Source organism: Moschus berezovskii, chromosome 1 (genome assembly GCF_049115385.1).
Source record: "Moschus berezovskii isolate FMDL1 chromosome 1, NW_MosBer_1.0, whole genome shotgun sequence".
Classification (NCBI taxonomy): Eukaryota; Metazoa; Chordata; class Mammalia; order Artiodactyla; family Moschidae; genus Moschus; species Moschus berezovskii.
In genome coordinates, this window is record NC_142460.1 from 35,593,659 (window position 1) to 35,616,079 (window position 22,421).

Below are 22,421 nucleotides of genomic sequence, written 5' to 3' on the forward strand. Positions count from 1 at the left end.
AATTAAACACTCTGTGTCCATGGAGGGTTAAACTTTTACTCAATGGCCGTAGATTGTGACTGTATCTAATTCTATGATTCTTATTTCCATTTTTGGCCTGCTAAATTAAGGGAGTTTTCTTTGCTTCCCCACCACACACTTAAACATTTAATTTCTATTCTAAAATTTTCCCTGTTTTCAAGATAAATTATCTTGATTTAAACTGAGGACAAAAAGTAAAAATATTTTCTCATACTCAGTACATTAGATTTTTAAATCGATTTTGTAAGCTTATGCTCTTTTACATATAAAAAGGCATGCTGACACCCATCTTTAAAAAGTTAAATAAAAGGAAAATAAAAAATAAACCCCCTCTTTGTAGAGATTACCCCTTAGTGATGTGATGTCTGACAGATATTTTGAAAAAAAAAAAATACAACCATGGTCTTTGGCTATGGGAAGCAGTTAATTAAAGTGGTTTGGGATTCTCAGGTGACTAAGTGCTAAAGAATCTGCCTGCCAAGCAGGAGACATGGGTTGATCCCTGGGTCAGGAAGATCCTCTGGAGAAGGAAATGGCAATCCACTAAAGTATTCTTTCCTAAGAAATTCCATGGACAGAGGAGCCTGGCAGGCTGCAGTCCATGGGATCACAAGGGGTCAGACAAGACTGAGTGACTAAACAATGACAACAATCTCGCCTCGGTGGTCTCCTTGTATCTGCTTAAACACCATATGCTTTTCTCCCCCATGCATTTTTCTTAATTAAGAAAAAAAATTGGAGTATATAAAAGTGGAGACATTTATTGCTGACAAAGGACCATATAGGCAAAGCTCTGGTTTTTCCAAGAGTCATGTATGGATGTGAGAGTTGGACCATAAAGAAGGCTGAGCACCAAAGAATTGATGCTTTTGAACTGTGATGTTGGAGAAGACTCTTGAGAGTTCCTTGGACTGCAATGAGATCAAACCAGTCAATCCTAAAGGAAATCAGTCCTGAATATTCACTGGAAGGACTGATGCTGAAGTTCCGATACTTTGGCCAACTGATTTGAAGAGCTGACTCATTAGAAAAGACCCTGATTCTGGGAAAGATTGAAGGCAGGAGGAAAACAGGATGACAGAAGACAAGATGGTTGGATGGCATCACTGACTCAATGGCCATAAGTTTGAGCAAGCTGCAGGGGATGGTGAAGGACAGGGAAGCCTGGCATGCTGCAGTACATGGGGTCACAAGGAGTCAAACACCACGGAGCAACGGAACAATAACAACAATAATTGATTTAGATTGTTGTGTTAGATTCAAGTGTACAGCAAAGGTAATCTGTTATACAAATACATATGTGTATATATATACCCTTTTTTAGATTCTTTTTTCATATAGGCCATTACAGAGTCTTGAGTAGAGATCCCTGCGCTGTATAGCAGGTCCTTATTAGCTATCGGTTTTATCATACTTGAGACTGTAATACTTTCTGGTTAATGAAGCCATAAATGTTCACTCCAGATATGTACTCCTGACTTTTTTGAGCAATAACTGAAAATATTTCAACTATCAGTGGGACTCTCTCTTCTCAAAGACATATATCATCTCTCACCCTCTGGCTCAGAGATTGAAAAGTTTGAAAATTTCATTTTGAAGGCTCACAGGAAGAGGATACTAATTTTGTGCACTTTGTTTTCTAGTCATAGCTGCGGACTTTTGAAATTTTCTTCGTTTATAAGGGGGAAAGTGTCCTTCACTTGGGAGACATCTCCTACTCTAAAGTGTCATCCCACCATGAAACATATTCAGTACTAATTGGATTCATCTGAATTTTCATAACAAAGAAACAGGAAAGAAAGAAAGAAAGTGAAGTTGCTTAGTCGTGTCTGACTCTTTGCGACCCCATGGACTGTAGCCTACCAGGCTCCTCCATCCATGGAATTTTCCAGGCAAGAGTACGGGAGTGGGTTGCCATTTCCTTCTCCAGGGAATCTTCCCGACCCGGAGTGGGTTGCCGTTTCCTTCTCCAGGGGATCTTCCCGACCCAGGGATCGAACCTGGGTCTCCTGCATTGCGGGCAGACGCTTTACCATATGAGCCACCAGGGAAGCCCCAACAACATATCTAATGGTAAAAAACTAAACATTGCACCTAAGATCAAACTGTAATCGGTGTAAATAAGAAAAGATAAAGGGAAAAAAGCATCAGAATTTGAAAGAAGGAAAACTGTCATTTTAATACAGTTGTTGTAATAGAAAATTCTAAAATATGTAGAAATGAATATTGGGCTAAAAAACTGAGTTAACTTGCCTGAAAATATATGATCATTATTTAAAAAATGGTTGCATTTCTATATAAAAACAATTAAAAATTTAAGTTTTAAAAATCAGTAGTTATTTTTCTGGAATTGAGCTGCAGGAGCTGCTTGTATATTTTGGAGATTAATCCTTTATCAGTTGCTTCATTTGCTATTATTTTCTCCCATTCTGAAGGCTGTCTTTTCACCTTGCTTATAGTTTCCTTTGCTGTGCAGAAGCTTTTGATTTTAATTAGGTCCCATTTGTTTATTTTTGCTTCTATTTCCAATATTCTGGGAGGTGGGTCATGGAGGATCCCGCTATAATTTATGTCAGAGAGTGTTTTGCCTACGTTCTCCTCTAGGAGTTTTAAAGTTTCTGGTCTTACATTTAGCTCTCTAATCCATTTTGAGTTTATTTTTGTGTATGGTGTTAGGAAGTGTTCTAGTTTCATTCTTTTACAAGTGGCTGACCAGTTTTCCCAGCACCACTTGTTAAAGAGACTGTCTTTTCTCCATTTTATATTCTTGCCTCCTTTGTCAAAGACAAGATGTCCATAGGTGCATGAATTTATCTCTGGGCTTTCTATTTTGTCCCATTGATCTATATTTCTGTCTTTATGCCAGTACCATACTGTCTTGATGACTGTGGCTTTGTAGTAGAGCTTGAAGTCTGGCAGGTTAATTCCCCCAGTTCCATTCTTCTTCCTCAAGATTACTTTGGCTATTGGAGGGTTTTTTTTTTTTTTTTTTTCATACAAATTATGAGATTATTTGTTCTAGTTCTGTGAAAAATATCGTTGGTAGCTTGATAGGGATTGCATTGAATGTATAAATTACTTTGGGTAGTATACTAATTTTCACAATATTTATTCTTCCAATCCACGAACATGGTATATTTCTCCATCTATTAGTGTCCTCTTTGATTACTTTCACTAGTGTTTTATAGTTTTCTATGTACAAGTCTTTTGTTTCCTTAGGTAGATATATTCCTAAGTATTTAATTCTTTTCGTTGCAACAGTGAATGGAATAGTTTCCTTAATTTCTCTTTCTATTTTCTCATTATCAGTGTATAGGAATGCAAGGGATTTCTGTGTATTGATTTTATTTCCTGCAACTCAATTCCAGAAAAATAAATGACCCAAGCAAAAAATGGGCCAAACAACTAAACAGACATTTCTCCAAAGAAGACATAAAGATGGCTAAGAAACACATGAAAAAATGCTCAACATACCTCATAATCAGAGAGATACAAATCAAAACCACAATGAGATACCATTTCACACCAGTCAGAATGGCTGCTATCCAAAAGTCTACATGCAATAAATGCTGGAGAGGATGTGGAGAGAAGGGAACCCTCTTACACTGTTGGTGGGAATGCAAACTAGTACAGCCACTATGGAGAACAGTGTGGAGATTCCTCAAAAAACTGGAAATAGAACTGCCATATGATCCAGTAATCACACTCCTGGGCATACACACGGAGGAAAAAAGAATCGAAAGAAACACAAGATGTCCATCTGCAGACGAATGGATAAGAAAGCTTTGGTACATATACACAATGGAGTATTACTCAGCCATTAAAAAGAATGCATTTGAACCAGTTCTAGTGAGGTGGATGAAACTAGAGCCCATTATACAGAGTGAAGTAAGCCAGAGAGAAAAGCACCAGTACAATATACTAACTCATATATATGGAATTTAGAAAGATGCAAATGATAACCCTGTATACGAGACAGCAAAAGAGACACAGATGTATAGAACAGTCTTTGGGACTCTGTAGGAGAGGGTGAGGGTGGGATGGTTTGGGAGAATGACATTGAAACATGTATATTATCATATGTGAAACGAATCACCAGTTCAGGGTCGATTCATGTTACAGGATGCTCGGGGCTGGTATCCGAGGATGACTCAGAGGGAGGATAAGGGGAGGAGGGAGGTGGGAGGGGGGCTTGGGAGGGGCAACTCATGTACACCCGTGGTGGATTCATGTCAATGTATAGCAAAACCAACCAATATAATATTGTAAAATAGTTTGCCTCCAATAAAAATAAAAATTAAAAAAAAATAAGTAGTTATTTTTAAGAATAAGATGGCAGAGGAATAGGTGGATGTGGAGTACATTTCTCTCCATGGATACATCAGGAGTGCACCCTCAGACACAGAAGTGCATGCAAACATCAGCTGAGAGTGGACAAGAGCACTTGACTAGCAGAAAAAAATATATATAGAATCACGCAAAACTTGGTAGGATAAAGGAACTAGGGGATAAACAGGAGTGTTAGTAGGACTGGACCTGCCTGCTGTGTGTGGGGAACTGAAGCAGGGTTCTGATCCCCACATCAAGACAATTGTCTGAGTCAGAGGAGAAATAAGGCTGAGAGTGAAACAGCTGATCTGTGGCAGCCTAAATGGAAAAGAATCATACAGTCCTTCCCTCAGCCATACATACCTTTAACAGAGACACAGGTCCCTTGGAAGGCACAGCATCTGGGAGCTGGACTTTAGGGATTGTGTAGCAATCCCAGGGCGAGGGCTGCTGTTGACTGTGAAGAGACAGATTGAGGGGATGTGAGGGAAGATATTTTGGTGGGAAATCCCTGTGGTGGAAAGCCAGACAGCCATGGAAGCAAGGCAATAGAGCAGAGTCAGGCATAGTGGGTAGAGTCATAACCATAGCCTCTCTCTCCCCACATGCCAGCATGGGCAACTGAACAACAGAGAGACTGGCCCATCAAATGCCTGACTGAACGACAGAGCAGGACCCCAACCAGAATGCCCCTTATGTGCCTGACACACCAATCTACAGGGTAGGACCTCATCCAGGGGGGTCCCTCTATGTGTCTGACACACTGAACAACAGATAAGGACCCCAGGAAAGGGAGCCCTCTAAGTGCCTGAATGGGCAGAGTTACAGAGAAAGATTGGCAAAAGAGGCCTTCTGACTGCTGTCTACAAGAGGCTCAAAAAAGGACCCTGAAAGGGCCATAGCTCCTGCAGCAGAGAAAGTTCGTGTCCCTGCACACTTGGGCCTGCCATGGTCCCCACAAGTCAAGAAGCTGCATCACCTTCACACTCAACTCTCACTGGGGCAGAGATGCCACAGGCAAAAGTGTCTCATGTCTATGCACACAGGGTCTCTTCAAACGTGTCCAACTCTTTGCAACCCTGTGGACTGTGGCCTGCCAGGCTTCTCTGTTATGGGGGTTCTCCAGGCAAGAATACTGGAGCATGTTGTCCAATACTGATTGTCATACCCTATTAGAGCACTATATATCCTGCCTCCTTAGCTGCCAACTCCCCTGAGAACCTGGTGCTGCCAAATCCCCTGCAACCCAAGCAGCTACACCACCTCCACATCTGGCCCTCACAGGGGCAAACCCAAGTCCTCCAGGGCAGCCTCAGGAGCAAACCCCAGTGAATGACCCACATGCAGAGGTGGAAATAAAACCACAATTGAAACCCAGGGCAATGTGGCTAAGGAAGAAGACCCAAAACATTTCCACCAGCTGTTAAAGCTGTAGATTAAATCCACACGATCAACTAGGCAGACTCTGTGTCTATGGAATATATAAAAGGACATTGAGAGCTCCCACAAAAGAAAATGCACGAGTTCTACTAGCTGTGAACATTGGAGGCAAGAACACAAAGGAGTAGGATCAGATTAGAGTCCGAACTGCCCCCACAGCAGGTCCAGAGATCAGCACATTGTTGGAGGGCATCCTAAGAAGGTGAGATGGACTGTGACGTGCAGTGAGGGAAAGGACTCTAACAACAGTGAGTCAAGATAAACATTTATTATTCTTATGCTTTGACTTGTTCTATAGATTTTTTTGGATTTTTTTTTCTTTTCCTCCCCCCGCCCCCATCTGTTGTAGTTGTCAATTTTATTGGCACTATGAAATCTAACTAAGGTTTTGAGATTTTTAGTTTTTTCTCAATCACATTTTTTATTGTTATAAACCTCTGCCTCTACATTCGGCTTTTGTAGTTCGGAGGAGTTCTTTTTTTCTTCCTTTTCTCTTTTATTTAAATTTTAATTTTTAATTATTTAAATCTATTATTTTTTTCCTACATTTATTCATTTGTTTGCTTTTCCTACTGTTCTTTTCCCCTTGCAGTTAATCTTTAATGAATATAAATCTTCTTTATCTACCTCTAGTTAGCTTTGATATCTATTCTTTCTTTCCTTTCCTCTCAACATATTTGTTAGATTTATTTTCATTGCTTTACTCCTCAATAGGCACCTTCCTTTAGTTTTGTTTTTCAGTTTGTTCTTTAGTTCATTTCATTCTTAACTGGTATTATAATTTTTTGTTTACCTTGTTCAGCAGATCAATCTATTTACTTTATTTTTGTTGGACTGTTTTGATTTTGCTTATGGGTGTATGTGTATATGTGCATATTGAATCACAATTTTTATTGCTGTTAGAAACCTCTGCCTCCATATTGGGCTTTTGCAGTTTTATAGTTTCACGTTTTTTTTCTCTCTCTCCTTTCTTTTCTTCTTCCATTTAGTGTTTTCTTCTTTTCTCTTTTTAATTTTTTTAAACCTATTACATTTTCCTACGTATTTCTTTGTTTGCCTTTCCTACTGTTTTTTTCCCCTTGTAGTTAATCTTTAATCTATATAAATCTTATTTATCTACCTCTATTTAACTTTGCATATTTATTATTTCTTTCTTTTCTTTCCTCTAACTATATTTGTTAGTTTTGTTTTCATTGCTTTATTCCCCACTTGGCATGTTGCTTCAGTTTTGTTACCAGTTTGTGTTTTAGTTAGTTTTTTTTTCTTAACTGGTAAATATAATTTTTTATTTCCTTTGTTTGCCAGGTTAATCTACTGTACTTTAATTTGTTGGACTTCGCTTATAGGCATATATGTATATGTGTACATTACATTATTTTATTCATTATTTGCCTGATTTTGTACATGCCAATTATCTGGGGTTCATCTGTGGTTTCTCATTTCTAGGTCTTTGTTTTAATCACACTTTATGCAATAACAAACCGGTTGTGGAATCTTCATTCCTGACCAAAGATCAAGCCCCAAGTCTCTGGAGTGGGAGCACTGACTCCAAGACCCTAGACTACCAAAGAACTAACCCTCATTTCAGTTCAGTTGCTCAGTTGTGTCCGACTCTTTGCGACCCCATGAATCACAGCATGGCAGGCCTCCCTATCCATCACCAACTTCCGGAGTCCACCCAAACTCATGTCCATTGTGTCAGTGATGTCATCCAACCATCTCATCCCATGTCGTGCCCTTCTCAGTCTGCCCTCGATCTATCCCAGTATCAGGGTCTTGTCAAATGAGATGGCTCTTCACATGAGATGACAAACATATTGGAGTTTCAGCTTCAACCTCAGTCCTTCCAATGAACACACGGGAGTGATATTTAATATGAACTGGCTGGATCTCCTTGAAGTCCATGGGACTCTCAAGAGTCTTCTCCAACACCATAGTTCAAAAGCATCAATTCTTCGGTGCTCAGCTTTCTTTATAGTCTAAATCTCACATCCATACATTACTACTGGAAAAACCATAGCCTTGACTAGACGGACCTTTGCTGACAAAGTAATGTCTCTGCTTTTTAATATGCTGTCTAGGTTGGTCATAACTTTCCTTCCAAGGAGTAAGCGGCTTTTAATTTCATGGCTGCAATCACCATCTGCAGTGATTTCGGAGTCCCCAAAAAATAAAGTCAGCCACTGTTTCCACTATTTCCCCATCTATTTCCCATGAAGTGATGGGACCAGATGCCATGATCTTAGTTTTCTGAATTCTGAGCTTTAAGCCAATTTTTTCGCTCTCCTCTTTCACTTTCATCAAGAGGCTCTTTAGTTCTTCTTCACTTTCTGCCATAAGAGTGGTGTCATCGCATTTCTGAGGTTATTGATATTTCTCCTGACATTCTTGATTCCAGGTTGTGATTCTTCCAGCCCAGCGTTTATAATGATGTACTCTGCATATAATTTAAATAAACACTGTGACAATACTCCTTTCTCGATTTGGAACCAGTCTGTTTTTCAATGTCCAGTTCTAACTGCCTCTTCCAGAACTGCATACATGTTTCTCAAGAGGCAGGTCAGGTGGTCTGGTATTCCCATCTTGTTCAGAATGTTCCACAGTTTATTGTGATCCACACAGTCAAATGCTATGCCATAGTCAATAAAGCATAAAGAGATGTTCATAAAGAGATGTTTTTCTGGAACTCTCTTGCTTTTTCGATGATCCATTGGATGTTGGCAATTTGATCTCTGCCTTTTCCAATACCAACTTGAACATCTGGAAGTTCACTGCTCACGTATTGCTGAAGCCTGGCTTGCAGAATTTGGAGCATTACTTTACTAGTGTGTGAGATGAGTGCAACTGTGTGGTAGTTTGAGCGTTCTTTGGCATTGCCTTTCTTTGGGATTAGAATGAAAACTGACCTTTTCCAGTCTTGTGGCCACTGTTGAGTTGTCCAAATTTGCTAGCATATTGAGTGCAGCACTTTCATAGCATCATCTTTTAGGATTTGAAATAGTTCAACTGGAATTCCATCACCTCCACTCGCTTTGTTTGTAGTGATGCTTCCTAAAAGCCCACTTGACTTCACATTCCTGGATGTCTTGCTCTAGATGAGTGATCACACTTTCGTGATTATCTGAGTCATGAAGATATTTTATGGACAGTTCTTCAGTTTATACATGTCACCTCTTCTTAATATCTTCTGCTTCTGTTAGGTCTATACCATTTCTGTCTTTTATTGAGCCCATCTTTTCATGAAATATTTCCTTAGTAGCTCTAATTTTCTTGAAGTGACCTCTAGTCTTTCCCTTTCTTTTATTTTCCATCTAAACAACAAACAACACAAAAAATGCAACCCCAATCAATAGCAGATAGGATTACCACCTCACTCAGTCTTTACCATCAGAGGGAAAAACAAACAAACAAACAAAACTCAGCACAAATCTCACCTTATGGGAAGTTTACACAAACCACTGGACCAACTTTAGGAGGGCAGAAATCAAAAGGAAGAAATAATTCAACCTTGAAGCCTAGGAAAAGGAGACCTAAAATAGAATAAGTCAAAAAGAAATTATGAAAAGGTAGAGAGATAATACATAAATGAAGGAACAAACTAGAAACACGGAAGTCCAAATAAATGTAGAGAAAATAGGCAAACTACCTGAAAAAGAATTTAGAATAATGATATTAAAGATGATTAAAACGTTGAAAACAAAATGGAGAAAATGCAAGAATCAATTAACAAAGACCTAGAAGAATTAAAGAATAAACATACAGCTCCCTGCCTCCTGATTTCAGCTCACCCCTAGTGCCCAAGTTCTCCAGCGTGTCCGTGGTGCTAGCCAATCACTCACAGACCGGCTGACCCCGTGGAGTCACCCAGTTTGGCAGCAAGTACATCCAACAGACCAAGTCCCTCACCTTGGAGCACACCATCAACCTGTATGCTTTTACCAAGTACACCTTTGGTACAAAATAGCCCCTCTATTAGAAGGGCAGCTCTGTTGTAGCCAGATTTCAGTGCATGAGGGAGAAATTTGATAAAGTTGGCATGCCGAGGACTGTAGAAGGGGTTTGATTGTTCATGAGTACCAGCTCCCCACTATGTTACTACTACAACTGGGAACAACTTTCTTCACATGACCAGGTGGTGAGCTTAACCCAAGAGGAGATGAAGTTGAAGGACTAAAATCTTAATGACAGAGATATTGGGTCATCAAGATGGAGTCCTGGAAGACTAGGCCATCGATGACTGCATTGGCAACTGGTGGAGACCAAATTTTGAACCTTCTCAGTATCCATATGTTCCTCCACAAATTACAAAATCTAAGGAGCATAAGAAGTTTTTTTTTTTTTTTTGGTTCAGCTTTAAGAGCAAGCTTTGTTTGCAGTCCCTAAAAATTACAACCTGGTAGCTGCACCACAGTTTGAACTGTATGATGGTTCACCCAGATATGGACCCGTCATTTCTAGTCTGCCCAAGTTTTTGAGCATGTTCAGTTTTATACAACTGAATTGCTGTACAGCAAAGAAGTAAGAGAAGCAATCTCTGTAAGCACAGCTATACACAGTGTAGAATAAACGTCCCTGAAGTGTTTTTTTTGTGTGTGTGTGTATTATCACTTTCCCGGTCCTGAAATTACAACCTAATTTCTATTTTCTGAATAGTAAAGTTAATATGATAAACTAGATTGTGCTATAAACAAATATGATATTGTTTAGCTTACTTTTAGTTCTACTCAAATACTTTTTGTACAACATTCAAGAAAGTGGACTTCTTTCTATTTGTTTTTTTAATTGTTTTGTTTTTTAATTTCACATTAAATTTGTAAAATTCTTAAGAAAAATATACATAGACAAAACACAATTAATGAAATTAAAATACTCTAGAAGGAATCAATAGCAGAATATCTGAAGCAGAAGAACAAATCTGAGCTGCAAGATAAAATGGTGGAAATAACTTCTGAAGAGGAAAATAACGTGAAAAGAATGAAAAGAAATGATAGTCTCAGAGACTGCTAGGACAATATCAAAAGCACCAACATTTGAATTATAGAGGTCCCAGAAGAATAAGAGAAAAAAAGAAAGGGTATGAGGAAAATCTTGATGAGATTATATTTGATAATTTTCCCAACATGGAAAAGGAAATAATCAAGTCTGAGAGGCACAAAGAGTCCCATACAGGATAGATCCAAGGAGAAATCTGCCAAGACACATACCAATCAAACTAACAAAGACTAAACACAAAAAAAGAATATTAAAAGCAGCAAGGGAAAAGCAACAAGTAATATACAAGGGAAATCCCATATGCTTAATAGCTGATCTTTCAGGAGAAACTCTGCAGGCCAGAAGGGAATGGCAGGATATATTTAAAGTATTGAAAGGAAAAAATCTACAACCAAGATTACAGTACCTGGCAAAGATCTCATTCAAAAATGATGGAGAAATAAAAAGCTTTTAAGACAAGCAAAATTTAAGAGAATTCAGTACAGCGAAACCAGCTTTACAACAAATTTTAAAGGGATTTACATAGGCAAGAAATACAAGAGAAGAAAAAAGATCTACAAAATCAACCCCAAGAAATTAAGAAAATGGCAATAGGAATGTATATATCAATAATTACTTTAAATGTAAATGGATTAAAAGCTTCAATCAAAAGATACACAATGGCTGAATGGATTCAAAAACAAGACCCATATATATGCTGTCTACAAGAAACCCACTTAAGACTTAAAGACACATATAGACTGAAAATGAGAGGATGGAAAAATATGTTTCATGCAAATGGGAAGCAAAAGAAAGCTGGAGTAGCAATCCTCATATCAGACAAAATAGATCTTAAAATTAAAAAATATGTTATGAGAGATAAGGAAGGACACCACAAAATAATCAAGGGATCAATCCAAGAAGAAGACATAATGACTAAATATCTATGCACCCAACATAGGTCTACGTAAGACAAACACTAACAGACATAAAAGGAGACTTTTACAGCAACACAATAAAAATAGGAGACTTTAACATCCCACTGACACCAATGGACAGATCATCAAAACAGAAAATTATTAAGGAAACACAAGTGTTAAATGATACATTAGATGAGATGGATCTCATTGATATCTTCAGGACATTCCATCCAAATGCAGAAGAAAACACCTTCTTCTCAAGTGTACATGGAACATTTTCCAGGATGGACCACATCTTGGGTCCCAAATCAAAACTCAGTAAATTTAAGAAAATTGAATTTGTATTAAGTGTTTTCTTGACCACAATGCTGTAAAACTAGATATCAATTACAACAACAATAATAAATAAAAAACTGTAAGAAATACAATCACATGGAGATTAAACAACACGTTTCTAAATATCCAACAGATTATTGAAAAAATGAAAAGGGAAATCAAAAAGTTTCCAGGAAAGAATGACAATAAAATCACAACTCAAAAGCTACAAAAGGCAGCAAAAGCAGTTCTAAAAGGGAAGTTTATAGCAAAACAATCCTATCTCAAGAGACAAGAAAAACGTGGAATAGACAAACCGAACTTTACATGTAAAACAACTGGAAAAATAAGGAAAAAATCCCAAAATTAATAGAAGGAAAGAAATCATAATCTGAGCACAAATAAGTGAAAAAGAAATGTAAGAAACAATAGTAAAGTATAATAAAACTAAAAGCAGTTTCTTTGAGAAGATAAATTGACAAACATTTAACCAGACTCAACAAGCAAAAAGATAGAAGAATCAAATCAATATAATTAGAAATGAAAAAGGAGAGCTTACAACAGACAATACAGAAATGCAAAGGTGTATGGAGTATAACAGACTATTATGAAAAATTATATGGCAATAAAATCGATAGCTAGCATGGAAGAAATTGACAGATCCTTAGAAAGGTTCAACCTTGCAAGACCGAAACAGTAAGAAATAGAAATTATGAACAACCGATTTAAAAGCACTAAAACTGAAGCTGTGATCAAAAATTTCCCAAAATCAAAAGCCCAGGACCAGATGGCTTCACCGGAGAATTTTATCAAACAACTGGAGAAGAGCTAAGGCCTATCCTTCTAGTTCAGTCCAGTTCAGTCAATCAGTCGTGTTTGACTCTTTGAGACCCCATGGACTGCAGCATGCCAGGCCTCCTGTTCAATACCAACTAACAAAGTTTACTCAAATTCATGTCCATTGAGTCGGTGATGCCATCCAGTCATCTCATTCTCTGACATCCCCATCTCCTCCCTCCTTCAATCTATTCCAGCATCATGGTCTTTTCAAATGAGTCAGTTCTTCACATCAGGTGGACAAAGTATTGGAGTTTCAGCTTTAGCATCAGTCCTTCCAATGAACACCCAGGATTGATCTCCTTTAGAATGGACTGGTTGGATCTCCTTGCAGTCCAAGGAACTCTCAAGAGTCTTCTCCAGCACCACACTTAAAAAGCATCAATTCTTCAGCGATCAGCTTTCTTCACAGTCCAACTCTCACATCCATACATGACCACGGGAAAAATCATAGCCTTGACTAGATGGACCTTGGTTGGCAAAGTAATGTCTCTGCTTTTTAACATACTATCAAGGTTGGTCATAACTTTCCTTCCAAGGAGCAAGCGTCTTTTAATTTCATGGCTGCAATCAGCATCTGCAGTGATTTTGGAGCCCAAAAAAATAAAGTCTGACACTGTTTCCACTGTTTTTCCATCTATTTCCCATGAAGTGATGGGACCAGATGCCATGATCTTTGTTTTCTGAATGTTGAGCTTCAAGCCAACCTTTTCACTCTCCTCTTTCACTTTCATCAAGAGGCTTTTGAGTTCCTCTTCACTTTCTGCCTTAAGGGTAGTGTCATCTGCATATCTGAGGTTATTGATATTTCTCCCAGCAATCTTGATTCCAGCTTGTGCGTCTTTCAGCCCAGCATTCCTCATGATGTACTCTGCATATAAGTTAAATAAGCAAGGTGACAATATACAGCCTTGACGTACTCCTTTTCCTATTTGGAACCAGTCTGTTGTTCCATGTACAGTTCTGACTGTTGCTTCCTGACCTGCATACAGCTTTCTCAAGAGGCAGGTCAGGTGGTCTGGTATTCCCATCTCTTTCAGAATCTTCCACAGTTTATTGTGATCCACACAGTCAAAGGCTTTGGCATAGTCAATGAAGCAGAAATAGATGGTTTTCTGGAACTCTCTTGCTTTCTCCATGATCCAGCGGATGTTGGCAATTTGATCTCTGGTGCCTCTGCCTTTCCTAAAACCTGCTTGAACATCTGGGAGTTCACGGTTCACATTTTGCTGAAGCCTGGCTTGGAGAATTTTGAGCATGACTTTACTAGCATGTGAGATGAGTGCAATTGTGCGGTAGTTTGAGCATTCTTTGGCATTACCTTTCTTTGGGATTGGAATGAAGACTGACCTTTTCCAGTCCTGTGGCCACTGCTGAGTTTTCCAAATCTGCTGGCATATTGAGTGCAGCACTTTCACAGCATCATTTTTCAAGATTTGAAATAGCTTAACTGGAATTCCATCACCTCCACTAGCTTTGTTAGTAGTGATGCTTTCTAAGGCCCACTTGACTCCACATTCCAAGATGTCTGGCTCTAGGTCAGTGATCATGTTATCGTGACTGTCTTGGTCGTGGAGATCTTTTTTGTACATTTTTTCTGTGTATTCTTGCCACCTGTTCTTAAATAATTAGCCTCCAATAAAAAATAAATAAATAAAAATAAAATTTGAAAAAAAAGAAAGAAAAAGAAAGTCAGCCACTGTTTCCACTGTTTCCCTATATATTTGCCATAAAGTGATGGGACCGGATGTGATGCTCTTAGTTTTCTGAATGTTGAGTTTTTAGCCAACTTTTTCACTCTCCTCTTTCAGTTTCATCAAGAGGCTTTTTAGTTCTTCTTCACTTTCTGCCATAAGAATGGTATCATCTGCATATTTGAGCTTATTGATATTTCTCCTGGCAATCTTGATTCCAGCTTATGCTTCCTCCAGCCCAGGGTTTCTCATGATGTACTCTGCATATAAGTTAAATAAGCAGGGTGGCAATATACAGCTTGACGTACTACTTTTTCTATTTGGAACCAGTCTGTTGTTCCATGTCCAGTTCTAACTATTGCTTCCTGACCTGCATACAGGTTTCTCAAGAGGCAGGTCAGGTGGTCTGGGATTCCCATCTCTTTCAGAATGTTCCACAATTTATTGTGATCCACACAGTCAAATGTTTGGCATAGTCAAAAAAGTAGAAATAGATGTTTTGCTGGAAGTCTCTTTCTTTTCCAGTGATCCAGCGGATGTTTGCAGTTTGATCTCTGATTCCTCTGCCTTTTCTAAAATCAGCTTGAACACCAGGAATTTCACAGTTAACGTATTGCTAAAGCCTGGTTTGTAGAATTTTGAGCATTACTAACGTGTGAGATGAGCGCAACTGTGTGATAATTTGGGCATTCTTTGGCTTTGCTTTTCTTTGTGTTTGGAATGAAAACTGACCTTTTCCATTCCTGTGGCCACTGATGAGTTTTCCAAATTTGCTAGCATACTTTTACAACATCATCTTTCAGGTTTTGAAATAGCTCAACTGGTATTCCATCACTCCACTAGCTTTGTTCATAGTGATGCTTCCTAATTCCCACTTGACTTCACATTCCAGGATGTCTGGCTCTAGGTGAGTGATCACACTATCGTGATTATCTGGGTCGTAAAGATCTTTTTAGTACAGTTCTTCTATGTATTCTTGCCACCTCTTCTTAATATCTTCTGCTAGTTAAATCGCTACCATTTCTGTCCTTTATTGAGCCCATCTTTGCATGAAATGTTCCCTTGGTATCTCTAATTTTCTTGAAGAGATCTCTAGTCTTTCCCATTCTATTGTTTTCCTCTATTTCTTTTCATTTATCGCTGAGGAAGACTTTCTTATCTCTCCTTGCTCTTCTTGGATCTTTGCACTCAAATGGGTATAACTTTCCTTTTCTCCTTTTCTTTTCACTCCCCTTCTTTTCACAGCTATTTTTAAGCCCTTCTCAGACAGCCATTTTGCTTTTTTGCTTTTTTTTTTCTTGGGGATGGTCTTGATTCCTGTCTCCTGTAGAATGTCATGAACCTCTGTCCATAGTTCATTAGGCACTCTGTCTATCAGATCTAGTCTCTTAAATTTATTTCTCACTTCCACTGTATGGTAATAAGGGGTTTGATTTAGGTCATATCTGAATGGTCTAGTGGTTTTCCCCACTTTCTTCAATTTCAGTCTGAATTTGGCAATAAGAAGTTCATGATCTGAGCCACAGTCAGCTCCTGATCTTGTTTTTACTGACTGTTTAGAGCCTCTCCATCTTTGGCTGTGAAGGATATAATCAATCTGATTTCGGTGTTGACCATCTGGCGATGTCCATGTGTAGAGTCTTCTCTTGTGTTGTTGGAAAAGGGTGTTTGCTATGACCAGTGCGTTCTCTTGGCAGAACTCTGTTAACCTTTGCCCTGCTTCATTCTGTACTCCAAGGCCAAATTTACCTGTTACTCCAGGTATTTCTTGACTTCCTACTTTTGCATTCCAGTCTTCTATAATGAAAAAGACATCATTTTGTGTGTTAGTTCTAGAAGGTTTTGTAGGTCTTCATAGAACTGTTAAACTTCAGCTTTTTCAGCATTACTGGTCGTAGCATAGACTTGGATTACCGTGATATTGAATGGTTTGCCTTGGAAATGAACAGAGATCATTCTGCCGTTTTTGAGATTGCATCCAAGTACTACATTTCAGACTTTTGTTGACCATAATGTCCACTCCATTTCTTCTAAGAGATTCCTGCCCACAGTAGTAGATTAAATGGTCATCTGAGTTATTTTCACCCATTCCAGTCCATCTTAGTTCTCTGATTCCTAGAATGTCAATGTTCACACTTGCCATCTTCTGTTTGACCACTTCCAATCCCATTGTTCATTGCAACACTATTTACAGTAGCTAGAACATGGAAGCAACCTAGATGCCCCTCAACAGGTGAATTGATAAACAAGTAGTGGTACGTATATACAATGGAATATTACTTAGCCATAAAAAGCAATACTTCTGAATCCATTCTAATGAGGTTGATGAACCTAGAACCTATTATACAGAGTGAAGTAAGTCAGAAAGAGAAAGAGAAATATCATATTCTAATGTATATATATTTATATATGAAATCTAGAAAAAATGGTACTGAAGAATTTATGTACAGGGCAACAATGTAGAAACATAAAGAATAATCTTAAGAACATTGAAAGAGGGGAGGAGAGGGTGAGATGTATGGAAAGAGTAACATGGAAGCTTACATAACCAAATATAAAATAATTAGCCAACAGGAATTTGCTGTATGGCTCAGGAAAATTAAACAGTTGCTCTATATCAACCTAAAGGGGTGGAATGGGGAGTGTGATGGGAGGGAGGTTCAAAAGGGAGGGGATATATGTCTACCTATGGCAGATTCATGTTGAGGTTAGACAGAAAACAATAAAATTTATAAAGTAATTATCCTTCAATAAAAAAGTTAAAAAATAATTTTTTAAAATAACACAAAATGTGAATTAGTGATAAATTTCGCATAAAATATGCAACATCTGTATATGACAAACTATTTCTGAAAGTAATTAAGTAGACCTACATAAGTGAAGTAATACACTGTTTATGAATTAGATATTTCAATGCTGTTAAGACATCAATTATTCCAAAATTTATTTGTAGGTTTAATGCAATGCCAATCAAAATAGCAAAAGGTTTTTTTTTTCTTTTTGCAGCAGAATGTTTTTAAAATTTATACAGAAATGCAAAGGCTATTTGGAGAAAGAAATGTCAACCAACTCCAGCATTCTTGCCTGGAGATTCCATGGATAGAAGAGCCTGGCAGGCTACAGTCCATGAGATTGCAGAGTTGGACATGACTGAACAACTGAGCATGCATGCAAAGAATATTATGTAAGAAAAGCAATCTTAAAAAGAACAAAGTTGTAGGGCTTACATACTTGACTTCAATATTTATTATAAAATATAGTAGCCAAGACAGCATAGTAGTAGTGGAAAGGTAGTCAAATAGATTAATGAGACAGAGAAGAAAGTGAAGAAACAGACTCACACATATTATGCCAATTGATTTTTGACCATAAAAGAAAAACAAAATCTGACCATACTAGGTAGAAGTGAAGATGTGATGGGATTGGAACTCTCATACACCACTTGTGGGAGTACAACTACTATTTAAAGAGTTGGGCATTTCCTTAAGGAAACAAAGATTAGAACTAAAATTAAACATTCACCTATCATATGATCCAGCCATTGGACTCATATATGTGAAAGTACGTGTTTATATGAAGATTGGACAAGTATACTTTCAAAGCTTTATTTGTAATAGCCAGAAAGCAGAGAAACTCAAATGTCTATTAAGTCAATGAATAAACAAACTGTGGTATATTCATATAATCAAATATTACCTGGCAGTGCAAAGGGAAAAATGACTGATACGTGCAACTACATGAGTGAATCTCAAAATAACTAGGATGAGTGATCAGGAAAAAAAAAATGCCTACTGTATAACTCCATTTGTATAAAATTTTAGAAACTACAAACTAACATAGTGGCAGAAAGTAGATCATCGTTTGCCTAGGGTTTGGGAGGGAGGTGGTAAAAGAAGCAAAAAGAATATTCAAAAAGGGGCAGAAATAATCTTTTTTGGCTGCCAAATATGGAGTATTCTCCCTGTCTTCATTGGGTGCACTGGATATGGGTACGTACACGTAAGTTGCTTCAGTCATGTCTGACTTTTTGTGACCCCACAGATTATATTCCGCCAGGCTCCTCTGTCCATTAGGATTCTTCAGGCAAGAAAACTGGAGTGGATTGCTATTCCCTTCTCCAGAGGATCTTCCTGACCCGGGGATTGAACCCACATCTCTTATGTCTCCTGCATTGGCAGGCCAGTTCTTTACCACTAGGGCCACCTATGCACATACCAAAATTTATCAGTTGTAGACTTCAATTTCAGTATTTTATATTAAGATATATTTCAACAAAATAAAAAGAGTGTGAAAAAAGCAAAATGAAAATAAAGAGAATTCCAACCTTCATTGATCATGTCTCCAGAGTTTCTTTTATTCCTTCTTCACATAACAAACATGTAACATAAACATCAGTGTCACAGGAATCATGAAGAACTGGTTGAGATTCCCATTTATTTCTTTCAGTCTTTGGCATTTCTGGAATTGACTTAACCTACTCGTACCTGCTTTTCAAACTCTGTATAAATATAACCTACTTTCTGACAAATATGTGAAAACATATATACAATCCTAAGCTAGCAAAATAATTTACATAAGTCCTCCTTCTCACAGTATCCTGACTAAATTTTATTACAGCTCTGCCCTTCCAATGTGATAAGCAAATTTAATTTTATGTTGGTGATATTTTCATAATTTGGTTTCCTTTCAAACACTGTTCTGTAATTCACAAAATATATCTCTCCAATTTCAATGGCTATTTCTGTTACCTACTGTCATCTAACTAAGAGAAAAAGACCAATGAAAAGTCAATATACTCTCCAAAGAATATAAACTCAAGTTTTAGCTTAGTAAATATGATGCATTTTAAATCTGAAACCTATTTTGCCTTTATTCAGTTCAAATTTCTTTTAACTATGTTGAAAACAATTGTCTTCTGACTGAATCTCCACACTGAAATAAATTAGTTCAGGAAGGCATTAGAATTGTTATATGAATAACATGTAACAATTTGGGATCTTATAAATAAACACACTAAAAATATTAAATAAAACTCTGGACTTTTAAGCATTTAAACCACACTGATATACTGTTGAATATTCTGAAAGAAATGGGAATACCAGACCACCTGACCTGCCTCTTGAGAAACCTGTAGGTAGCAACAGGAAGCAACAGTTAGAACTGGACATGGAACAAGAGACTGGTTCCAAATAGGAAAAGGAGTACGTCAAGGCTGTATATTTTCACCCTGCTTATTTAACTTATATGCATCATGAGAAACGCTGGGCTGGAAGAAGCACAAGCTGGAATCAAGATTGTTGGGAGAAATATCAATAACCTCAGATATGCAGATGATAGCACCCTGATGACAGAAAATGAAGAAGTAAATATCCTCTTGATGAAAGTAAAAGAGGAGAGTGAAAAAGTTGGCTAAAAGCTCAATGTTCAGAAAACTAAGATTGTGGCATCCAGTCCTATCACTTTATGGTAAAAAGATGGGAAAACAGTGGAAACAGTGCTTGGCTTTATTGGGGGGGGGGGCTCTAAAATCACTGCAGATGATGATTGCAGCCACGAAATTAAAAGATGCTTACTCCTTGGAAGGAAAGTTATGACCAACCTAAACATAAGGAAATGGCAACCCACTCCAGTACTCTTGCCTGGAGAATCCCAGGGATGGGGGAGCCTGATGGGCTGCCGTCTATGGGGTCACACAGAGACGGACACGACTGAAGCGACTTAGCAGTAGCAGCAAACAGCATATTAAAATGCAGAGACATTACTTTGACAACAAAGGTCCATCTAGTCAAGGCTATTGTTTTTCCAGTACTCATGTATGGATGTGAGAGTTGGACTATAAAGAAAGCTGAGCGCCAAAGAATTGATTCTTTTGAACTGTCATGTTGGAGAAGACTCTTGTGAGTCCTTTGGACTGCAAGAAGTTCCAACCAGTCCATCCTAAAGGAAATGGTGTTCATTGGTGAACAACCAGTCCTGGGTGTTCATTGGAAGGACTGATGTTGAAGCTGAAACTTCAATATTTTGGCCACCTGATGCAAAGGTCTGACTCATTTGAAAAGACCCTGGTGTTGGGAAAGATTGAAGGCAGGAGGAGAAGGGGACAGCAGATGATGAGATGGTTAGATGGCATCACTGACTCAATGGACATGAGTTTTGGTAAACTCTGGGATTTGGTGATGGACAAGGCGGCTTGGCATCCTGTGGTTCATGAGGTCGCTAAGAGTCGGACACGACTGAGCGACTGAACTGAACTGATGTATGTCAGTGAGCAAATAAAATTCAAATGAGCTAAATAAAAGTAATCCCAAAAGACAAATTCTGAAGAATCACAGTTAGTTTGAATGGATTCTTTAGTTCAGAATTACTTTGAATTGGAAGGGTACAAATAAGATTTCATTGTTCTGATCATATTGATATGAAGCTGTTATCTATTTAATTCTCAAAGGAAATACTTCCTCGTTAGTGAACTATTTTCATTCTCATTTTGGATCCCCATCAATAAACTGCAAACAATGGATTGCTATCAACAGAAGAATCTCATCTCAAACGGGAATATAAAATAGTTGTAAGTAATCCTTGAACTTAAAAGGCTTAAAATCATGAGTGTGTGTAAATTAAAGGCTATAAGGTAAGTGATATTCCCAAACAAGTTCTGAAATATTGAACTGTCGCTGGTAATAATTTATGAAGTAGGTTTGTAGACATTTGCCTGATAGATCTGAGGGGCATGTTAATGGAGTACAATGAAGACAGATAGCACCATTCTGGTACCACTGAGCAGACAGCCAACCTCATGAAACTCTTCTTAGCTGGAGCACATCAATCTCCTTATGATGGCTGCTCAGATTAGGCACGGAAGCACACTCCTGTGAATCTTAAAAGGCCATTTCTGTCTCTTGTGAAGTTGTTTAACTTTGTTTTCATTTTATGGAGACTGGCTGAGTGCTAACCCACACAGGATTTGACAGATCGACTTTTATAAAATACCTGTGAAAGAGCGGATTTTTACTGAAAACATAAATTACAAATTTCATGAAATAAACTGAACTTGGCATTAACTTGAGACACTCTAAGATGGTGTTTATTATTTATTACTTTTTTCGTAGATTATTTATAGGTGGACTCATATTTTTGTTATGTAGTTTGATTTGTTACAGTTTAAAATGTGATACCTGACAGTAGGAAGGCAAACTTTGCACAGTGCAGGTTTAATTATTGTGAAACCTAATTTATATCGTTTATGATCCACTTGAAATTATTAAGACACCCCTAGGAAAACATCAAATAACTTTTCCTGGACAATCAATAAGATGACAATTTGATATGCTGAGAGCAATCTCCCAAATGCACCACTGTCATTCTTCATTCAGTATCATGCCCAACAGTGACATAATACAAAATGTGGTATCATGTATTTTTCAGAAATGATTTGTTTCTAGGATTTGTAAACCTGTAGCAATGTAAAGACAAAGTAAACAATACCAATATTCAACCTATATTCATAAATTTATACCTAGAAATAGGCGCAATCTATTATTGAAGATAACATCAGCAGGATACCAGGAGTGCTTCTCAGAAATCATGTCATGTTTTTTTTCTTTGATTGTTTGTTTTGACTAATACACACAATTGGTCAAACTAAATGAATAGAAGTACACTCTTTCGAAAATATTGCTATAAAATTTAAACATTCCTAGGAGACCAAAGACCTTTACCATGAATTTTGTGCACCTTCAAACAAGACATGGTTCCTGGCTGAAAGATGATTGCTGGAGAATAAGAATGATCTTCAGAGAGTGATGTCTGTATTCCACAACATCTTATCACACCTCAGTATCTAGTGTCATTTTTCCAGCCTCAGTCTTTGCCACTCACCCTCTGTGTGCACTGGATT

At 37.8% G+C, this 22,421-nt stretch overlaps 1 pseudogene; it reads left to right on the plus strand.

Annotated features, from left to right (window-relative positions):
* LOC129549925 (cleavage and polyadenylation specificity factor subunit 5 pseudogene) overlaps positions 1 to 10,312 on the plus strand; it is a 99,582-nt pseudogene extending 89,270 nt beyond the window's left edge.
* The last annotated feature ends 12,109 nt before the right edge of the window (positions 10,313 to 22,421 follow it).